Source organism: Oryctolagus cuniculus, chromosome 16 (genome assembly GCF_051225735.1).
Source record: "Oryctolagus cuniculus isolate XC-2025 breed Fujian yellow rabbit chromosome 16, ASM5122573v1, whole genome shotgun sequence".
NCBI lineage: Eukaryota > Metazoa > Chordata > Mammalia > Lagomorpha > Leporidae > Oryctolagus > Oryctolagus cuniculus.
This window is the reverse complement of record NC_142882.1, coordinates 4,061,087-4,080,288: the sequence shown is the minus strand read 5'-3', so window position 1 is coordinate 4,080,288 and position 19,202 is coordinate 4,061,087. Positions and strand designations below refer to the sequence as shown.

The 19,202-nt window shown below is 39.4% G+C and overlaps 1 pseudogene; it reads right to left on the bottom strand.

Moving 5' to 3' along the window:
• The window catches only part of LOC149121404 (vomeronasal type-2 receptor 116-like), a 33,827-nt pseudogene extending 30,232 nt beyond the window's left edge, over nt 1-3,595 (bottom strand).
• Nucleotides 3,596-19,202: the final 15,607 nt, after the last annotated feature.

Genomic DNA, 19,202 nt, shown 5'->3' with positions numbered 1-19,202 from the left:
CCCGCAGCTTCCCGGTGCCCGCCCCGAGGCTGCTTCTCAGCGCCTCACCCCGCGGCGGCTTCCCTGCTCTGCGTGGCTTCCTGGCTTCGCGCGCTCCGTGGTCTCCGCGCCCTTTGCACCCACACCACGGCCTTCGCGCCAGCCCCGCGTTTCCTACTCGCGCCCCGTGTGCTCTCCCCGTTTGTGCCCCGTGCGCTCTCTCTGCACATGGCGGCTTTCGCGAGTCACACAGTCTAGCTCACATTTCCGCCACCGGTATTCAGTCTAAGTTCCCCGGGCTAACCTGGTGAATTCAACCTAGCTCACCTCTCCGCTTCGGTTTGGCTTCCCATCTTTTGCTCCCCGGGCTAATCTGATGGATTCCAACCTAGCTTATGCGTCTAGTTTTTCGCCTTTTGCTCCCCGGGCTGACTTGATGAATCCCAAGCTAGCTTACGTCTCCGCCTCAGCCTGCCCCTGCGGCTTCATCCTCCTAAAATTTTTCTCTACCCGGTATGCTTCCTAACTTTTCTTCCAACAATATTCCCCTCTCATTTCTCCTGGCTTCTCCCCACAGTCCGTATCCGAGTCTAAGTTTCTTCTAGGTTTCACTTTCACGTTCAACCATAGATTTCTCCTAACTTCCCCACCATAGTCCGTATCCGAGTCTATGTTTCTTCCAGCTTTCACTTTCGCTTTCAACCTTGGAGATTTCTCCCAGCTTCCCCCCGTTTCTTCCCTCCTAGGTTTCCTATCCGAGTCACGGCACCATTATGTCGCTCTCCCTCTTCATGGAGGAACGACACTAAACCCTGCCTAGGCTTCATATCCGAGTCACAGCACCATTATGCCTCCTAGGCTTCCTATCCGAGTCACGGCACCATTATGTCACTCCCCCTCTTCGTGGAGGAACGACACAGGACCCTGCACTGTTCTTTTGTCTGCTCGGCCCTCCCCGGGTTTGCTGCTGGTTCTTCCCGGGTTGGCTACCAACCCTTCCACCTCTGTGGAAGGGCGGTTCCCCCTGCCACTTTCCCCACTTCCACGGGGGAGCAGCACACCGCCGGCCGGCTCTCTCGGGGGCTGCTCAGGTGTTCCCCTTAGATGTTCCTGGTGCATGTTTTCTCTCTCCTCCTTTATAGTCCTCTTCCACCAATCCCAACTCTGCTACACACATGCCGAGCACGCTGCTCTCCTCCAATCAGGAGCAGGATCAGCTCCTGCAGGTCATCACTCAAGTTGGTGAGAGGCAGCTGCATAGAAGTTGTTACTCCCTTCTCAGCGCCATATTGTGGGAGAGCAGATGTATAGAATAAGTCTTAATTCCAGTAACAGTCTAGTCCGAGTTGCTCCCCACAGGAGACAACTAAAATATAGTAGATCTCTCCTTCTTTGTCTCTCCCTCATTCTCCAAAACTCTTTCAAATAAATTCTACAAACTTGGATTAGCCAAGTGAGCCATGGCACCGGGCCCATAGAACATCTTACTCCAACTGATTTTACTGTTGACAGAATCTAACTATTACCAATCTGTTTCCAAGAAAACTGGAATGATACTAAGCATATCAAGTAACTACTCATCCATCACAAGCTAAAGCTGGAAAATCTTCATGATATATGCCATGATCATATCTTACTGCTTAATGGAAAAATATGAGAAATTCTACATAGTGTTCAGGAGTAAAAATTCTCCATTATTGGTTTCGTTCATTTTTTACAACACATGTAATCCCACAGATCACTTGGTCAGAGTGCCAGTGACACTGAGTCTTTCTTATGTTTTCTTGAGTGCTAAATAATGTTTAGTGTAGTTGAAAATCTTTATCCTTCTGAAGATCATTATGTATTAAAATATGATAATTACTACCTGAAGGTAGGGAGAGCTTTCTCATCCGTCACATTCCACTTTTTTTTCTGTCAAAGATGAAGATTTATGAGACAGGTGTTAACTTCACCGTGAAACAGGCACTGAACTACCTGTCTGATTGGAAATCTCATTTTCTGAACAAGGTGTGCAATCAAAACAACAGGTAGGCTTTCCCTCCAGAGGGTTTTTACTGAGTCCAGGGCTACAACTCTCGGTGCACTGAGCATGGCATCTGAGAAAAATCAGATGGATGTAGGTCATAGTTGGGACTGTTATCTAAACTCCAAGTAGGGTATTTAGTCCTGGACAATCTATGCTCTTAACTTGTAAGTACCTGTTTCTAATACACTGATTGCATGCCATATTGACTCTGTGCCATGAAATAGACACAAAACATGTGGAAGAACAAGTGTCTTTATTATCCTTCCTCAGATGCACATACACGAGAAACATATATAGGTTGGAGGGGGAGTGGATTAATGTCTGTAAAGGTCTTTTTATTAAGCCAAGTGACACAAAATACCATACCAACTGTGGGTAACAATGTGTAGCGTGAATCTTAAAATTAGGAACAGCTTACCCCTCTAATTTCTGTGGCCCACTCTATTACATCCTCAAAGAGAGACAACTGTTGCTCATGGGGAGGAAACACTATTTTCACCTTACATCCAACACCTTTTGGAAAATTCCAGAAGTTCAGAATGCCATACTCAAAATCCAATTTTCTCTTTTGATTCAAATTCAGTAGGTTACCAGCAGGATTGGCAAATTGGAGTTGCTTGAGAAACAGGTGCAGCTAAAAAGAATGTGCCATCCTCTCATGTGACTGTTCAAAAATTTGTACAACCAATTCAAGTTAGAGAAAGTATCTCTTGGTCTGTAATCACAGCTACACAAAGGAACACATTTGCAGCAACCCTATGAATTCAAAGAAACCAGATACAGAACTATGTCACAGTAAGTCAGATTTCAATCATTTTCATTAAAAAACATGAGCAATCAAAATCACTAGGTGTGAGATTTGGACAAATCTAGACTCTATTACTTTCTCCATGATTCTATGACAACAGACAGTAAAATGAAGCTACCCACATACAAATGTGTGCAAATTACCTAAGATCATTAACTCCAATATCCCTGAACATCTCAGCACCATCTGACACTAGAAGTAATTCTCCTACTGCTTAGTTTTAAAATAGAGACAAAGTCTAGGTATTTCATATACATAAACAATAAATAGAGAATATCCTGCATTCTTTTTCACACAGCACTGATACTTATCCACCGATGCTTTCACAGTAGTCAATGGAACCTTGTTGCTGAAGACAAAGTTAATGAAAGGGGCACATTTATATCCTAGACACTGAAACAACTGCATGATTTCTGGTGTTTTCAGAAAGCATCCCAAGCTATTTGGTTTGAACACCTGCAGAAGCTCTTAAGGGGATCACTCCAGGAGTACATGTCATGCAATGGAAACCAAGTTACCTGCTAGGGAGAAAATGCCACCTTTGCCCCATTGTTCACTGGCTGCATTTCTACCTCTTGTAGAAGCATCTCATGTACGCTGTGGGCCACAGCATACACAGCATTGAATATGGTCATATCAAAATGAAGCAGAGGCAACCATTCCAAGGAGGCGTTCAGTGGACAGTTCTGCAAGGTTTTGCAGGTCATATCAAAATGAAGCAGAGGCAACCATTCCAAGGAGGCATTCAGTGGACAGTTCTGCAAGGTTTTGCAGGTCATATCAAAATGAAGCAGAGGCAACCATTCCAAGGAGGCATTCAGTGGACAGTTATGCAAGGTTTTGCAAGTTGTCCCAGTAACTGAGCAATCAAAAACCAGCAACCAGAATCTGGAGAGGTAAATGTCTTCTGTGTATTTGGAAGGGTTTGGTGTCTGAAGAAAATTTTGGAAACCCGAGATCTCACTATGGTGGTGTGAAAACATGAGAGTCCCATGGAATGAGTGGAGCAGAAAAAGTCTCCAGTTGGTGGCAAAATCCCAATTTGAGGTGGTGACTCAGACTTTCAATGTCATTAAATCTTCCCATGAGAAAATCTGTGTCACAGAAAAGAATAACCACCTTTGCTGATGATTTTAGGATCTGGATGTGATACAGCCAGGGGATACAAGATCATGAATCCTCAGTGGGTGGAATAAATTCCAAAAGTCTAGGTAGATACCAATTTTCTGCATCTCAATTTTCAAATCAGAAATAAACTGAGTACCTTTTGGGAGGTCTGAGATGGCCAAACCCACCCAGATGCAACTGAAATGGAGCATCAGGGAGACCATGCCAAGGGCCAGAGAAGTGTCTATGGGGAGCATCTTATAGAGGGAAGCTAACTGACCACTGTCACTCAGAAGCAGTTCAAAAGACCCAAGAGTCAGCTAAAGGAAAATGCAAGAAATATGTGTAAGGTTATTGCCAGAATATACAATCTTATTTCTGAAGGTAATTAAGCAAATGTTTGAAGTGTCACAGGTATTTGAATATTTCATTTTTCTCATCTCCCACTACATGAGAACTTCCTCGGTCATGAGTTTAGACTCACAGGTTGAGGAAAATGTTTCCATTTTCACTTCACCACACCTCTGTACCAAGAAAATGTGGTTACTCCTCCAAAACTCTGCATGGCTCCTCTTTATATTACACATTGTGGCTAAAGCATAAGGTGTCAGTCATTTCCCTTTTTGCTCTGAGTAAGGCAGTTAAGGTGATGTGATTTTTTCCCCTCTCTTTCCTGTAAACACTCACCTGTGGAGTTTTGTAGAGTTCTAGCAGTGTCCCTGTTTGGACACTAATGCTTATTCCTGAAATCCTGGCTACAGACTTGCTCTTTCCTACACATGTAATTAGGAATGTCCTATTCCAGGCCCGCAAGCCACAGGAAGGGGTTCCCTGTCACCATCATGTCACTGTGCATGCCATTATAGAGATCAAATTCCAAGGTCATGTTGGGTAAAAAATGGGGGTTCTTTTTGATGATCTCAATATCAAAAACCAAGGCCAGAACATACTGGTAGTTTTTGGACTGAAATCTGCAGGAAAGGCACAAGGATCATTAAGGGAGAAGCATCCAATCCAGATTATCATCAATTGCATTCCCATAACTATTACAATTGGACTATCCTGGCAAAAATACATAAGTTCTAATCATTCTTTTTATACCTACTGAGGACAGAGTGTGAAGACTGTCATATTTGCTGAAGGACACACCCTCACAAGAATCAATGCTGTTACTTCCTTCATCCTGGTCTTCTAGTCTAAATGATTCTGAAAATAAACTCTGCTATTACATCATAAAGTCTTGGGCATGTTATCACCTGGCTGTCCATGCAGCCAAAGAACATGATCTTTTTGTATGCCTACCTCATCAATTTAATTCATTTCTGGCAACATCTTCTAAGTTATGATATTTGATATCTAAAGTAAATATTACAATATACTCTGGAATGCCCTCTCTACATTTCTTGCAAATAGAGGAAATGGATTCAACTTGTTAATGAAAACATAAATAATGGAAAGGCACATCCTCTTTAGCACTGCCTCTATAGATGTTTCTTATATTCACAGACTACAATGATTCTTCACATTATTGCATCACCAAATGCTTCTTGAAACAGGAATCATATAATCATAAGACTGCAGTTAGTAATGGGAAAAAGAGAGTAACTCAGCTGAAGGCTCTATGATCAGAAAGAGAGAAAATCTCAGACCACTGAGAACGGTAGATCAAAGTCTGGACTTTATCCAGAAAAAAACCTCTTCCCCATAAAACTTACCCATCAACCACCATCACAAGCCAGGGAAATGAAATCAGATTCAGACTTCAAAAGAAGAACAGTGAAAAGGGGAGAACACTTTAGAGAAGCCTGAAACACTCACAGGGTGGACTTGAAACACTGGGCTATGAGACCCATGGTGCCTAAAGTTAAGAAAGATAACCCTTTATTTGGAACACTAAGCATATGTTAAAGTAAATCATCAGCATTGGTATCAGTATTTACTCCAAACAGGCCTCATTCATTCAATTTTTTTTACAGAATTGAGTACAAATAGCCTTCCATGCAAAGAACACAATGGATTTCTATTTTCTGGGATCTGACATTTCACAATGAATGAAAATGAGGAGCCCTTTGTATTTATATTAGATGCACTGGGTGTTGAGTATTGATGAGCATACCATGTCATGTTCACTGCTTGATAATGGTCACTGTGTGCTCCAGAGGAAGTAACAGTTTTTCATTTCTTCATTCATGTTGCTGCATAATATGTATGTGTATGTGTATGATATAAATATTACCTCTTTCTATATTTATATATGTGTTCTATACCATATATACAGTTGTTCCCTCTAATGTTATATATACATGTATATATAGTTTCTATTAATATTTGTTATCTAAATACCTCATTCACACCTTGTATGTAGAATGAGGAAATTTGAAAATCCTTGCTAAATGATCAAATAATACTTAGTTTTGTATTATATATGTTGCTGTTCTGCTCCTCATTCTTCTACACCTCCATCTATTCCTGCTCTCATTTCTTCCTCCTGCTCCCCCGCTGGAATCAAAAGATCTAGAAAGCTCATTGTCGCACTAGGCAATTGTGACAGTTGCCCTTTTGATCTGTTTATGCTGTGTTCCTTATCGCTAAGAACAGTTTATCAGTAATTATTATATATTCTAGGGTTGGTCAGCCTAACATTGGAGCATATAGTGTCTAAATCTATTGTAAGTTCAATATGTAAGTTCAACTATGAATTATTTTCCAAGTATCATCAATGCAGTTATTTTCTCCTGAATTTGCTGATATTTGATTATGATCTCCAGTTTGCATGGCATTCATAATGGGAGAACCTGAGTGCTATTCATAGAATCTACTCTAAATACTGGACATTCACTATATCCTAGTCTCCATCATTTAGGGTACACTTAAATGATGTGCTACATGCATAACCATGGGGAATCCTACTACTACTAATAAATATTTCATAAATGGGATGTCATGTGTACATATCAAATTAGGACACTGTATATGTGAAGAGAATAATATTGCTATACCAAGCTAGTATCCATTAGATTATTTTGTGGCATGATCTTCGGAAAAATGCCTGAAATACTTAATCAGTTGCATCGCCTTGGCGGAACCAGCTAAACTTTTCAAATCTTTTTGCTTTAACAATAATGCAATGATCTATGACCTAATATCTACCTTCTATTAAAGATCTATGCAATGTAATCCTATTTTCTGTAGCATTACAGTAGAAATCAGAAAATTAGCACCTTCATAAACAGATGTGCAAAAAACAATTATGCTGTCCTACAAGATACAATATTCTGTAGCATTCAATTATCATATATTCATATGTGAAACATATATAATTATCTGAAAAAGAAGGTATGCTAAAGAGGGGCAGAAGCAAAATAATCTCCCTTCTGGGATGTCTGTATTTTTGTTCAGAAAAAGTTAGAATCCGGGATACATCCTAAATTTTGAAGATTAGAAGCATTAAAGTTCACAAGGGTAATTCACCATTAAAATATAATTATTATCATATTTTTGTCTGAATCAAGCCACTTTAATACCACTCCATCTTACATCTTTTGACCAGCTGTCCACTCGTCCATGGGGGAACCTGGAAGCTTTCTGCCCTGAGGCTCTGCAGCTGAGGTCTTCTGTCCTGGTGAGAAACGCAAGATGGAAAACATGTTTGTGGATGATCTTCTTCACCCCAGGTGCCAGCATTTTCTCCTTGTCCATGGATACAAAGAATCAAGGGAGAAACTCCTGTTAGATAAATTTCTTGCAAGGGATTTGTCAAAAAACCTCTCCAGGAACTTTTTGCAATTATATACAATTGCATCAGAAGGCTCAAAGGGAGGCATCAGGCAAGTTTCTGAGATGGCCCAACTCATTCAGGTTTCAAACAAGAACACACCAGGATAACACATTCCAAAGACCCAGAGGCAATGGGGCAGCTTCCCATAAACAGTGTCCTGGGTATCACACATTGCCTTGATGCCACAGAGACCCAAAAACTAATCCTGCTTACAGAGATACCCACTAGGACATGAGGTTTTCAATCACTGTGGAACCAGTAATCACCCTGAATTTGGAAGTTCCCATTTTGTATGTCAGATCACCACATATTCAGTTGTAAAACAGGAAAGCTTTCCACATTGCAGGTCAACCATGATAATCCTATGATGACTGTTTAGGCACCTACACCCCTGGTCAATGCTCTCATGAGAACTAGGGAATATTTGAGTACTTCTCACTTTTTACTAAAAAGCAGACAATACCAGCCAGAAGTTATGTATTTATTCTCACCTCCACAAACACCAAGGACAGGATGATATCTGCAGACACCTATACTTCTTGAATGCAAGTGACTTTCAGGACTATTATGTAGGACACCATCAGGGAAGCTATGTACTGTTAAAACTTTGCCAAACCCACAGACTGAACAACATGAAAGTAAACACAATGGATACCATGTCATGTAGGGAATGATGATGAGCAACACTGACTAATCATTTGTGTTTGCATATCAGTTTGAGATATTGCTAATGGAGTAAATCTAATAAGGAGGGAGACAAGAGGGCATTTAAGAGAACTCATTCTAAAGTTTGCTAAACTCAAATTGCTTTAAATGTGGTGCCTAATATTTTAAGCAAAACAAATTTTCCATTGCCTAGCCACTGCTCTGATGCCATTAGGGAGATTTTGAATAGTGGCACATGCAAATTGAGATGCAGAATAGGCACAAAATACAATCAGAATTCAGTAACTTGCATATAACGAAAATAAAATGCCTTGATGAGCTAGATTTATTACAAATACAATGAAGAAACTTGTTGTATATTCAGTTAAACAAGAAAAGTAAATCTAAACCAGAGAGCAAGTATCTCCTATTCTCTCTAATGTGTGGACACTAAAAGAAGTGTCAATATGAATGCACACAGTTCACTGAACAAAGGTTGGGAATGGAGAGGATGAGCATCACACAATGAGGCATCTTCAGAAAGTTCATGGAAAATGTGTGTAATGAAACAATTATGCAAAAATTTCAAGAAATTTAACACCCAGATAGATTATATATGTTGATTTCTCCTGGTCATGGGATAATCTCATGTCGAGTGATTTCATGTTCTTATCCTTGACTCCTAGTTTATCTGGGATTCCTACATTAATTTGCTCCAGTTTGATGGGGCATGCAAAAATATTCAACTGTTTGCAATCCACTTCCTTTGTTCCTGGGATTTTCTCCTCAAGCTAATTCAACAAAGTAATCTAAATTATACTGTTTGAAAATCCTCAGTGTTTTCTGGCAGTAATTCTCATTCTTTATTTGAGAACAGAAAGGAATTTCAAATCAATGAACTTCCATTTGTATTAAATGAAGAAGGGAAATCCAAAAACACAGGGAAGCAGAATTGGGCAGAAGCTCCTATTTACCCTGTGTTGAGCTGAACACCACTGGCCATCACCAGACCTACCAGGTAAGACATCAGAGTACATCCCAATAATCTCCCTGTTACAGTAAGTTCTCAACATGATTCTGAGGCAAGATTTATTTGAAGACTTTCAAATTTAGGAAAAACCCAGGATATTAACATACACAAAGACTTCAGGCATTGTCTAAATAATTTCTCTTCATGAGTCCTTCAAAAAGTATAACATACAAACTACCTAAAAGGAAAACTCAAAGTCTCAAATTATTGGGATTAGGAAGATCACACCATATTAGATCAACTGGATTGTCAGAACAAGGAGAGCAAACACATTAACTTCCTCATCAAATGCTGGAGATTCAGTGAGGTCATATTTCTATTCCAAAATAAAAAAAAATTCTACAATATACTGTTAAAGTAAGATGTAAATTTCCAGCCCAAGGGAGACAATGTACATTAGAATTATTTTACATTTCATGATTACTAGGTTTCACCAAAATGGTGGGGAAGAAACCAGGAGGACTCTCCCTCCTCATGATTCCCCAGGGAACCCATCCCCACCACTGCCATATCATATCACTGCCATGTGCTGGTGCTCATCCTCTGACCTCCACAAACACTACTGAATGTGAAGGCAGAACATCTATCAACAAGTACTCCTACTGTTTCAGTACACCCATCTTGCTAATTCTGATGCCAGGTAAGATCTGAAAGCACTGTTTAACAAAATATGAGACTATGAAAGACTTTATTATGAAAGACTATATTAAGACTATCAGTGTAAAAACAGAGTACAGTCATTGTGTAAATATTTTGTTTATGTGCCACTCACAGAATGCAAAATACAAACCACCATAGGCTGCAAATGAAATTGTAGTGCTAGCATGATTAAAATGATAAAATTACAATCATATAAACTGGACAGGCAGAATAAAGACAGAGGGAAAAGTGAGTTAGGTTTCTCATCTAACATTGGGGAGTGAATGAACAGGACTTGCTATTCTGAATATAGGATATTTGTACAATTACAAATTCTCTAACATCAAGTACACATAAGTGGAACTTTCTCAACTTAGTGGTGAAAAGTTAAGAAAAATGAATTTACTTCATAAGGAAATTGGATCTGACCAAACCATGAAGCCACACTATTACTGGCCCATAGAATTCCCAAGAGGATTCATCAGGAATGTTTCCACAACTTTCCATAGGCCTAGGGGCTCTCTCTGGGGCTGTCCCTGGGTGGCAGAGCTGTGAGGAGTTGAGAGGAGGTGGGGAGAAGAAAGCAGCTCTCTCCCAAGGGTCAGGCCTATGCTGCTACATCAGAAAGCCCCATGTAACAAGCATCACTCACTCTGGACTGGAAGAGGCAAGGTCACGGGCACTTGAAACCACTGAGGGCTCCTGTGCAGGATGAAGCTCCTGCCTCTGCTGTTGCCTGAGAATCCTCACTTGAGACTGTGGTGCACCAGCTCTTGACTTGCCTGAAGCCTCAATCTAGGGGCTAGTTGCTGTACACATGAAGGCCTCTGCAAACACCCAGAGATGCTGAGAAGGTAGCAATCCCAGAGCTGTACCATAAAGATCCCTGGAGGCTGCACTGTGCTGCACTAGTGTAAGCCTGTACCTGAGGTGCCAGCATCCTACGTGAGCACTGATTCATGTGCAGCTGCTCCTCTTCTTATATAGCTCCCTGCTATATAACCAGGGAAAGCAGTGCAGGGTGGCCAAGTGCTTGGGTCCCTATACTCAAGTGGGAGACATAAAAGAAGCTCCTGGCTCCTGGCTCCTGGCTTTGGATCAGCCCAGCTCTAGTCTTATTGGCCATTTATGAAGTGAATCAGTGGATGCAAAATTCTCTCTCTCTCTCTCTGTTTCTCTGTGTGTCTCTCTCTTTGCCTCTCAAATATATAAATAAATATCTAATGAAACATTAATGAAGAGCCCCAAGGTTCTCCCTAAGTGGTATTTAGCAAAGTTCTGTGGAAAAATTCAAATACATTGGGGCCAGCACTGTGGCACAGCAGGTTAACACCCTGGTCTGAAGCGCTGGCATTACATAAGGGCACCTGTTCAAGGCCTGTCTGCTCCACTTCCTATCCAGCTCTCTGCTATGGCCTGTGAAGCAGCGAAAGATGGCCCGAGTACTTTAACCCTCACACCCATTTGGGATACCCAGAAGAAGTTCCTGGCTTTGGATCGGTGCAGCTCCAGCCATTGCGGCAAATTTGGGAGTGAACCAATGGATGGAAGACCTCTCTCTCTCTCTCTCTCTCTCTCTCTCTCTCTCTACTTCTCCTCTCTCTGCATAACTCTTATTTTCAAATAAATACATAAATATTTATAAAAAATTTCAAGCCATCATCATCCTTGGATGCACTCTTAGTGTTGCAGGGTAGCCCTGATCCCTTGAATGAACCAAGACCTGTGCAGAAGAGCAGGAAAACACTCCCTAACACCCACCATTGTTACACTGCAAAGACAACGTGAATGTGGTTCTGCAGCACCAATATTTATCTGGTTTAAATGTAAGGGATTCCATCGGACCCCAGAAGACCCAAGAAAAGCATATTTGTGTACAGCATACTCTGAAATCACATTTTATAATTATTGCCTCTGAGGAATATGATTGTGAAGGGTTTATCTATTTTTCTTTATATCTATTTCTCTCTCTATATATATATTTCTATATATATATAAATTTTGGATTTAATTTCCCATGTCTAAATCTTGTATAATAAAGGGGTAAATGATGCTTCCACATGGAAAATAAATGCCTGTATGTATCTACTTAAAATATAAACAGTCCTAATTTAAAACAGAAAAAGGAAACATGGCAAGTCAGAATAGAATAGATTCTTCACATAATGAATACACATGTGTGCGACTCAATAATTACTAATAAATAAAAATATCAATGACACACTATTTGCAGATACCAACTCAGGCCACCTGTTAAGATCATCAATGTGAAGGGAATAATATTGATATAACTGGCTGGTATCCATCATCATAGTTCTGGAGGGTTCTATGGACATATTCCTAAAATACTGTATCACATGTATTGCTTGATTGCACCAATTATATGGTCCATGATAATGGATTCTCAGAATCCATTGGCTTTAATCATAATGGGAAGATCGATGCCCTAATATCTATCTTCTATCAAAGATCTATGTACTGTATTCCTACTAACTGGATTATTAAAGAGAATCCAGTTAGAAAGTCAGGGACTTTCAAAAATTGGTTTGAGAATAAAATTATACTAGACCAAAAAAAGATCTTTAGGCCTGAACTAATCATAAAGGTAGTTACATGGAAGAAAGATATTTATCATATTTTACTATGGAAGGAAAATACAAGAGATGAAGAGGCAGAATAGCATTACTTTTGAAATACCTTCATATTTAGTTAGCTGTCTAAACACAAAAATGTTAATCTTATGGAGTGAAACATTTTCTTTCATGGCCTATATTTTAATTTCCATAGGGATTTTTAAAAAACTGCATTCTTATGGACCCCAAATATAGTGCCTAGCAGAAAAGTTGATCAGCACAAGTAGAAGAGCTCAAGTAATCATAAGGATGTGCATTTCAGGGCATGGGTTGGGAGACAGTTTTGCTGAGCCATGATGGATTTTTGACCTGATAAAGTGGAGAATGGAGGACAAGAAGAGGAGCAAATACCTTCTATTTTCTTCTACAAGGAGACACAGTCTCTCATCCCACAATTCAGAGATAGGCCAAAAATAAATGTCATCATGAGCCACAAATAATTTATCATCAATTACTATGAGGGGTAAGTCATGGACAGTCCAGGGACACAGGCGTCATTTATCTAAACATTTGCAGAATCATCAGGAAGTAACTAACCGGACAACTAAGGAAATATGAATAAAGCAAAGGCCATTACCCTTGGTATATGAATATGGGATTATTGACACTTCTGTAGTGAGGTATCTATAAATGGGGGGAAAAGCAGCAACCACCATTTCTCCATGCTTATGAAGACTGTTTTGCATGTCAAAAAAGCACAAACTATTGTCCAGCCAACACACAAGGAAGGGAACCTACAGCAGGGGAATGTGAAAAAGCAAAGGAAGCATTCTAGAAATCTGTGCAAAACCCTAGAACTCAATTGTGGTGGAACCTTCAGAGTCAGGCAGGTCCTTGTGACAGGCTGGTTTTAAGTTTAAGGTTTTCCCACAGGATATAGCCTGCCTGAGGGGTTCTAGGTTATCTTCCTTGGTTGCTTCAGAGCAGGGACTATTCCTTTGCGAGAAACAAGTTATAGATATCAGTCTGTTCCTGGCTGTAACTAGCACATTTCTTGCTTCTGCATTTCTGCTTGCTTGCCTGCTTGATAGTGGTCAAGGCCAATAAATGTAGTTTCTGTCTTATACCCCCCCCCCAACTACTGCAACTCGGGGCATTCTTCTCCAGACTTACTCTGTGAAAGGGCAGTCGCTAGCTGGCTAATGAAGACTCCTAATTTGACCTCAAAAGTCTCTCTGTGTTTTTTGTCTGTGTGCTCCTCAACAGTCCACACACATGTTGAGTTTCTGTGTGTGTGTGTGTGCACATCTGTGTGTGTTTCTACTAGAATGGAAAAACCATTCTCATGCTCTTCCATCTGACACCTCTCTGCCAAGCCTCCTCCCCTTCCCTATAGTCGGGAACCCTTTATTCCATGGGGCTCAGCAGCTGAAGCCTCATATCCATGTGAAAAGTACAAGATGGAAAACATATTTTTGGCTGATCCTTTACACCCCCAGGTGCTTTGATGTCATAAAATTCTATGGTTAGCAAGCTCTCAGAGAGGAACTGCTGTTAGATTTGATACACAGATCTTGCCCCTTTGGATAATGCAAATAGACAGCATCACAGGGTGCAATGGGACTTGTCAGGTCAGAGTCTAGAAGGGCCAGTCTCAGTCAGGAGGTAGCCAGGAGCATTCCAGCATCAGACTCCTCGAAGGACAAAAGAAGAAGGGGTAGTGTCAGACATACACCTTGCATACAGGGCAGCCACAGAACATCTCCTTGTTTTGCACAGATTTCATAGTAATCCTGTGCACACAGACACCCACAAGTACAGGTTTGCCCAAGTACTGTGGCACCACTCATCACTCTCAATTCAGACTCTCCTAAACAGTACATCAACTTCAATGTATCTTGGCGGCCATATATCCATGTGTGACACCTTTCCCCAATGTTCTAACATCCACACTAATTCCACAAAGATTTACACATACAGCCATAGGTACTTCTCATTTATGTCCTTGTGAGAACATGGGACTTAAGTGAGAAAGTCTCTTTTTTTCACCCTAAAGCAGAGAAATCAGCTGGAAATTATCTCTATTCCCACACCTACAATCACCAAGGGCAGGTTCACACCCTACAAATATCTAGATCTCTGGATTGCAAGTGGTTCCAGCAATACTGTGTAGGATACAGTCATGGAGAATACATATCATTATTCCACTTCAAAACCTGTGCATTGTGCAACAAAAAAGCAACCCCAATGTAAACTGCAAACTTTAGGCAAAGGGATGCATCAACACTGGGTCAGCAATTCTCATATATACCCTACTATCGACTTTCACAAGATGTTGTACATGGAGGATAGCTAAAGGGGTTGGAAACATATAAGCCAATTCTAGTGTTCTGCTCAGATATTTTATAAATTCCAACTGTGGTAAAACAGAAAGCCTAATAGTGTTATGATAATCAGATTTTTCATCCAGGCACCCCCAGTGCCTTACCTTTATTAAGCACCTGAATTAATACAGTTCAATTGTGTAAGATCCTTCCATTTTCTGTGAATTTTTGAGGTACTCTAACATGTTACATACATAGACTAAAATATCACAATACTATTAAGTGTTAATCAAAACTGTAAAATAACTTAAGAACATAGACACATGTGATTTGATCATCATCTACTGAACACATGGAGGAAATGATCTTCTGTATTTCATAAACATAATCAAAATAACAATATAAACATACACATACATATGCACACAGTTTTAAAATGCAAGCACTTTTAGATATCAACCGATCTGATATTAGAAGATGCACCTGCTAATGGCTACTCATACACAATTGAGTGTGACTCAGCAAGTATTCCTATGTTCAGAGACAACCCCATAAAGTTATGACATTTCCCACCCAAGTGCTTCTCAGGCTATAGGAGCTGAAGACACTGTTGGAGGTTTTGGGGAGAAAGAAGTAATTCTATGAGGAACTGACTACTGTGTTGGAGTCGATGGGGACTGGTGAAGCCACAGCAACTTCAGCTGGCTGACAAGGTCACAGCAGAAGTACTATGTCAGCAAGGCTGGGAATGACAGCTGTGGTTCTCTTGGTGGTTTTAGGTTTGTTGAGAACTACACTCTGCATAAGAGAGCTGGAGATTCCTAGTGGTACCACTAATGATTGCTATATTCCTATTTTTAGAGAAGAATGCTTAGCCTCATAATCCCCAAAATGACTTTACTTTGCAGAATTTTCATCAAGCAGAATGTTAGTGTAGGGTAAGGGGTTAATGCTTTATGCAAAGTTGAGCTGTTTGTGGAAAAGAATTAAAATGCTACAGGCTCCCAGGTATACACATCCCTCTGAATAAAGACAAATGTTATTAAAGTTTTAATTCAATATGTGCTACAAATACAATAATGGTTAGGATGCCAAAACTGTGGAATAGACCTAAGTGAAACTTTAGATAGGTACAATAAAGAAATTGAATAGCTACAGTAAGAACTGCAAAAGAGGGTATATATTTAAAAATTGTAACTAGAAGTAGACAAACAATCTAGAGGCAACATAAAATACAAGGTCAATGGTTCTAAGAAAGTGGAAAACAGACTTGTTATTGTAATAAGAAAGAATCACTATGTGACTTATGATATAAAAATACAGTCTAGTGCTCGAGAGCCAGGGCCATGCCATCAGCCTTGCTGGGAGTGTGTCTCTCATTTATTCCTACACTGACATCTCCCACCCCTTCAGGAACCCTTGGACTTGCTGGAGCTAGATTCAAGCAGGGGACATTTGCAATTTAAATGCCTCAATTGGGAAAAAGGCTTTCAAAATGTGATACAAATCAGTGGAGAATCTGGTGCTTCTTCATTTATCTTTTAAGAATAATGAAAACTGGAGCTGAGCTGTGGTGTAGTATGTTAAGTTTCCACCTGCAGTACTGGCATCCCTTATATTAACAGCTCGAGTCCTGGTTGCTCCACATCTGATCCAGTTCCCTGTAAGACTCAAAGGAACTCAAAAACAACAAACTAAACATATAGTAAGTAATTGGAAATGGCTTCGATGCATATTTAAAAAAAAAAGAAAGAAACTGAAATGGCGAAAGGTACTTGAAAACATGCTCAGGACCACTAGCCATCAGGGAAATGAAATCAAAACCACAGTCATGTTTCACCTCTCCCATCAGAATGGCTCTCATAAAAAAATCAACAACCAACCTATGTGGGAGAGGAATTGGGGGAAAAACTACACTAATCCACAGTTGGTGGGAATATGAACTGTTGCAGTCTTTGTGGAAGACAGAAAGGAAATCTCCAAGACTGAAAATAGATCTGATACATGACCCAGCCAACTGACTCCTAGGAATTTACCCAAATAAAATGAAATCATCATGCAAAATGGTCATCTGTACTCCCATGTTCATTGCAACATGATTTAAAATAGCTAAGATATAGAATCAACCCAGATATCCATCAACTGATGACTGGATAAATAAACCATGATATATATACTCCAGGAATATTAATCAGCAGCAAACAAATCTTGATTTTGCAACATTGATGCAACTGGAAATCATGATACTAAGAGAAATAAGCCGGTATCAAAAAAGACATGTACTATATGTGTTCTCTTCTCTGTTATAACAAGTACTTAAAATGTAATGTATTTGAGTGAAATTGATAATTTGAGATTCCATGTTTGTTTATAGCCTTTGTCTATTTTTTGGAGAAATAGTGTTGTTTTCTTCATACCATTTGTAGAACACTCCACACACAGTAGGGTAAATCTCATGAGAATAAAGTAAACTAGAAAATAGTTCTTTGCAAAAATCAGAGTAGGAATAAGAGAGAGAAAAAGAAAACCATGAGATTCTGGACAGGAGGGAGGGTTAGGTGAGAAGTATCTCTGTGTTCCTCACAGAGATATATATGAAGTTCATATATATATGAAGTTCATGAGATTTGTATACCTCAACTAAAATTTGAAATATAAACACATTGAGTAACTTACACACAACAAAATATATTTTTAAAAAAGCAGAAGTAACAACAAAATATAAGTAATCCATGAACAATGGGAATAGGGTATGATGGACATTTCTGCACAGATAAATATATGACCAGAGGGCATTACAAAGGACACTAACCAGCAATAAATATGGAGAAACCATTCCACACCAGAAGGAGACTCCACATCACATCTACTCCAGGGCTACAATAAATTTCAAAATTGTTCATGTGATGGAGATGCCATGGGGAATTTGGTACCTTCAAAATCATGATAGTGAGAAAGTTACAACACCAATGGTATGTCACCTCCTTAGCAAATTGAACATAAAATTCCTCTAGGAACAAAACATTCCACATGTAGGGTACACTAAAAATTAGAAAATATGCAAACATCTCTTGTACATCAGTGTTTTTCTGCAAATAACCAAAGTTGAAAACAACGCACAAGTCAGTAAATAGTTAACTAGAGACACAAAACTAATGGGATTAATACAATGAATTATCAGTTTGCCATGAAAAATGTAGATTCCTGCATAATGTGGATGCTCCTTGAAAACACCATGTAAAAGTAAAGGTCATCTAAATCCACAGAGTCCAATATTTAAATTATACAAAACACTTAGGACCATTTAATCCATGCAAACAGAAACAGATTGGTGGTTGTGAGACTGGCAAGAGAAGGAATGGAGAGTGACCACTAATGGATAAGGAGCTTGATTTGTAGTGATGAAAATACTTTAAAATATGACATAGGTGATGGTTGCAAAAGAGTGTGAAAGGTCTAAATGTCATTAGTTCACTTTAAAATTGTCACTTTCTGCTGAATTATTTTCAGGTCGAGATGTAAAAATTACTTTTTTTTTACCTGATATTGGCGAAGGCAAATCTAAAGCCAAAGTCAATAAAAAAACAGAAATGAAAAGATGGAAAAGAAGTTTGCAGAATCCTTCTACCTACATATAGTGAAAACTTGGTGTGTAATTATTACATCAATTCAAAACTATGTGAAATGATACACAGTTAATCAGTTTCTGGACAATGCATTATACACACTAAAATGATTTAACATGTCTAATGGTTGCACTGAAAATACTCTATGTTATAAAGCTGAATTTAGACTCTAATGAATGAATAAAAACAGCAAATGAATGTATAACTTATTTTTTACCAGACATTTAAAGAAGAACTAACTCCAATTCTTCTCAAACTATTCAGAACACTCTAAAAAGAGGGAATCTATGAAGCCAGCATCACCTTAATCCCCAACTCAGAAAAAGATGCAGCATTGAAAGAAAATTACAGACCAATATCTCTGATGAACATAGATGCAAAAATCCTCAATAAAATTCTGGCCAATAGAATGCAACAACACATCAGAAAAATCATCCACCCAGACCAAGTGGGATTTAACCCTAGTAGGCAGGGATGGTTCAACATTCGCAAATCAATCAATGTGATTCACCACATTAACAGACTGCAGAAGAAAAACCATATGATTATCTCAATAGATGCAGAGAAATCATTCAATAAAATACAATACCCTTTCATGATGAGAACTCTAAGTAAACTGGGTATAGAAGGAACATTCCTCAATATAATCAAAGTGATTTATGAA